This window comes from Triticum urartu, chromosome 1A (assembly GCF_056163025.1).
Source record: "Triticum urartu cultivar PI428250 chromosome 1A, HENAU_Tu73, whole genome shotgun sequence".
Taxonomy (NCBI): domain Eukaryota; kingdom Viridiplantae; phylum Streptophyta; class Magnoliopsida; order Poales; family Poaceae; genus Triticum; species Triticum urartu.
In genome coordinates, this window is record NC_141873.1 from 198,761,552 (window position 1) to 198,766,432 (window position 4,881).

A 4,881-nucleotide genomic window follows, 5' to 3' on the forward strand; every position below is an offset into this window, starting at 1 on the left:
TAATACAAATCGGCCCATTATTGGCCCATTCGGGTGACGGGCCATAAACAGGGTGAAATGTTTTTGGGCCTTGGCTGACCCAATTACATGATGGGCGGGAAGCAGACCGGATGTATAACGGGCCAAAATTAGGCCCAACACGCTCAAGGGCCTTTAACATACCGATAGGCAATTTGGGCTAGAATCTATCCACGAAGACTATGGGCCGTTAAGAGGCCGAAAGTAACTATGAACCATAATTAGGCCCAGGTGCAACTCGAGCCTTTAAATGGACAAGAGTGAAACCGGGTCGAAAGAGGCCCATATGTAGGCAGGGCCGCTGATAGGCCGAAACTAATATCGGGCCGAACTGTTAAATGGGCCATTAAGAGGCCGAAGAGCAAATCAGGCCCCTAATGGGCCCAATGGCACAATAGCTGTTAAAAGGGTCGTATCTGTTATGGGCCGTAATTTGGCCCAAGAAATGAAAGTAAGTTAACAGGCCGGATCAGGTATGAACCGTAATTTGGCCCAAACTATTGCAGAGTGTTAACAGGCCAGATCTGATATGGGATGTAAACTGGCCCAGAATATTGTAGTCATTTGATGACCTGTATCTAATGTGGGCTACAATTTGGTCCAGAAAATGTTAGGCTGTTAACGGGCCGACCCATCAAATCTGACGAAATCTTGTGGACCTGTTCCTGGGCTGGCTTTTAAACCTATATGGGCCTCTATTGGGCCGTCCCACATGTCTACATTTCATTGGATATTCTTGTCAAATGGACAATTGACATCTGTTCCAACGCTGAGCCGACACGTGGATCATCGGCGAATGAGAATTTTACATGTGGAAAATCACCATTGGTCTGGGCTATTAATGGGTTACCGGATCCAAACCGAAACCTAATAGCTTAACGACAACCTGTTATGGTGGATGCCATGTGTCGGTTACCCTTGACAAAAGCACTTCTATGACGCGCGATTTATCGTCATGGAAGTGGACACTTCTATGATGATAATTTTGGTAATGTCATGGGACACTTCTATGCCAGCACATGTATGACTATCTTGATTCTGTCATAAAATTGTCATGGATGTACATGCATGACAGAAAACGTGACCTACTGTGACAAACACGTATGATCACAGAAGTGTATTTTTTATACTGATAGCTGCACCTATCAATGAGCTTACAAAGAAGGATGTGCCTTTTGTTTGGGGTACCGCACAGGAAGAAGCCTTCACGGTATTGAAAGATAAGTTGACCCGTGCTCCTTTACTCCAACTTCCTGATTTTAATAAGACTTTTGAGCTTGAATGTGATGCTAGTGGAATTGGATTAGGAGGTGTGTTATTACAAGATGGGAAACCTGTTGCATACCTTTCTAAAAAAATTGAGTGGACCTAGTCTGAACTATTCTACTTATGATAAAGAATTATATGCTCTTGTTCGGACCTTAGAAACATGGCAACATTATTTATGGCCCAAAGAATTTGTTATACATTCTGATCATGAATCTTTGAAATGCATTAAAAGTCAAGAAAAATTGAACCGTAGACATGCTAAATGGGTTGAATTCATTGAGACTTTCCTTTATGTCATCAAACACAAGAAGGGTAAAGAAAATGTTATTGCTGATGCATTGTCTCGTCGTTATACTATGCTTTCACAACTTGACTTCAAAATATTTGGTTTGGAGACCATCAAAGATCAATATGTGCATGAAGATGAATTTAAAGATGTATTGCAAAATTGTAAAGAAGGGAGAACATGGAACATGTTCATCGTTATTGATGGATTTATGTTTCGTGCTCACAAGCTATGCATTCCACCTAGGTCCCTTCGCCTTTTGTTATTGCAGGAGGCGCATGGAGGAGGATTAATGGGACACTTTGGCTTGAAGAAGACGTAGGATGTACTTGCTACACATTTCTTTTGGCCAAAGATGAGATGGGATGTTGAGCATTTTATTGCTCGCTCCACTACATGTCAAAAAGCTAAGTCATGACTCAATCCTCATGGTTTATATATGCCTTTTCCTTTATCTAGTGTTCCATGGGAGGATATATCTATGGGCTTTGTTTTAGGTTTACTTCGAACAAAGAAGGGGAGGGATAGCATATTTGTTGTCGTGGATAGATTTTTGAAAATGGCACACTTTATACCATGTCATAAAAGCGATGCTGCTGCTAATGTTGTTGATTTGTTCTTTCGTGAAATTATTCGCTTGCATGGTGTGCAAAATACAATTATTTCAGATCATGATACTAATTTTCTTAGCCACTTTTGGAGATCTTTATGGGCTAAGTTGGGGACTAAACTGCTTTTTAGTACTACATGTCACCCCCAAACTGATGGACAAACTAAAGTAGTTAATAGAACATTATCTACTATGCTTAGGGTTGTTTTGAAGGATAACATGATAATGTGGGAAGAATGCTTGCCTCATATTGAATTTGCTTATAAGTGTTCTGTGGCGACCCAACCCGAATGGATCAAGTCTACTGTGCTCCGGTGTCATCCCTGGATCAGTAATGCTGACACCACACAGTACATCGAAGGATTTATAGCAGAGTGGCAATCACACACTTATTACATCGTTGTCTCAAAGAGACTTATTACAATAAATATGGCTTAAGGCCATCTAATAACGATAACAGCGGAAGACTCAGAAGATAAATGGGTCCATCAACTCCAACGGCATCACTGAGTATAGAACCACGACCTAAAAGCACCTTACTCGTCGTCTGAAAAGTCTGCAACATGAGAAGTTGCAGCCCGAAAACGGGTCAGCACATGGAATATGCTAGCAATGTAACACATAGAGAGTAATGGAGTGAAACAGCTATACTACATGCATGTATGGCTGGTGGAAAGCTCTATGGTTACAGTTTTGTGTAAAGCCAGTTTTTCCCTACTGCAAAGGAATAAATTTATTTAACTATCATGGTAGTTGTTAATCATCGAGAATGGTTGACAGCATTCCGATCCCAATTAAGTGAACAATTAAAACCCAACAACATTAATTATAAGTAACGTGATGAGATTCACATGATATTCAAGTACTAGATACTCAAGTTGTCCATAACCGGGGACACGGCTAATCATGATTAGTTTGTACACTCTGCAGAGGTTTGCGCACTTTTCCCCACAAGACTCGATCGCCTCCGTTTGGTTTCTCGCACTACATGGTGTTTGAGAAGACGGATGACTGAGACACAGTCTTTCAGAAGCGCTAGCACCTTACATGTGGGTAGACCGTACCACCTATATCCCCTACATCTGCTAGTCTACCCGTAAGAGTTCGCACGACTTAATCAACTATGCCAGAGCCCATAATGGCTTGTGGCTGCACACGGAAGTTACTAGCATGAATGATCTTATGATCCCTTTGAGCCTGGGTGGCGGTCCGAAATCAAACAGGCAAGTCCTGATAGACATCAGGTGCCTCAATCCACCCAGATGTGTGTTTAAGTTGCCACCTTAGATAAACCATTAAAATTAATAAATGCACATCTGTCATGGATATCACTCACCCAATCCACGTCTACTAGCATAGCATGGCATAATAAGCAAACGTAGAAGTAACTCCCAAAGGTTTCATAATAAACAGGTAATAGGTACTACCTCATCTACTTCCCATCCCACAATTTAATTAGATCCTAATCATGCAATGTGAGAGGATTGATCTAATGCATTAAAACTGGGTTGTAGAAAAGGTATGATCAAAGTGTTACTTGCCTTGCTGATGATCCGCGAGACCTAGGGTTTCGAAGTAACAAGCGGCGCAATCTGGGTGATCTATCGCAGACAAACAACAAGCACACAATAAGTACTCACCTAATGCACAGGTAAAACTCGAACAAGAGAACGAACCAGAAAGTTCAACTTAAGAACTCCGGTTGCAAAGAAAGAAAGAACCGAACAGACGACGGAAAAACAAACGGCGGAAGAAAACAACTCGGTTCTAGCAAGTTGAAACTAGGTCAAATTTTACTGTAGCAAAGTCTTGTTCAAGTTAATTAGACGGAACGGCGGTTTCAAGATGAAACTCCAGGCGCTTGAATCACCTGATTCCGATAAACGAGCGGGAAGAAAGACTAGAACGAAGATCAGATCTGAGATCACGATCGCGGAATAAATCCGACGAAAAGAAAGAGACGAACGGTTAAACGAACGGGCATCGTTAAACGGGAATAATCGGTGATCCCGTTCGTTGAGAAGAACGGTCCGAAAGAAGAACGAAAACCGATCTAGGGTTTTCGGAACAGAAACCGAAAAGAAAACCGGAAAGAAAACGGAAAAGAAAACGGAAAAGAATCGGAACGGTTCTCAAAAAAAACACCGAACCGAGGCGAGGAAAAAGAGAGAGGCGCGGCGCGGGGCTACCTCCGGCGAGGCTCCGGCGGCGGCGGGGTACAAGGGCGGCGGCGGCGGCAGCTAGGCGGCGGCGGGGCTGCGGCTTGGGCGCGGGTGGCGGCGCGGCTAGAGGCGGCGGCGGCTTGGGGAGGAGAGGGGGGGGGTGTTGGTATTTATATAGGATGGGGGGGTCTCTTGCTTGGGGAAGGGGCAAGGGGAGGCGGCGGCGGCTTGGAGGCCCGCTGGGACTCGGCCTGGCGGCTGGGCCGGCCTTGGCCCAGGCGGCTGGGCCTGCGTCCCTTTTTTTTAAGTCGGTTACGCGCGCAGAAAAACAAAAGAAAGAAAATCTAAACGAACTCCAAAAAAAAAATCTAAAGTAAATTTTCCCCGACTCCTAAAAATGAGTCGAACAAAATGAACTTTTCTCCGGGCCTAAAATGCAATTTTTGAAAACGCGCATTTTTCCCTATCCAAATAAGAAGCAAACAAAACTCCGGCAAAACCAAAATTTGATTTATTCATTAGATCTTCATTTTTCC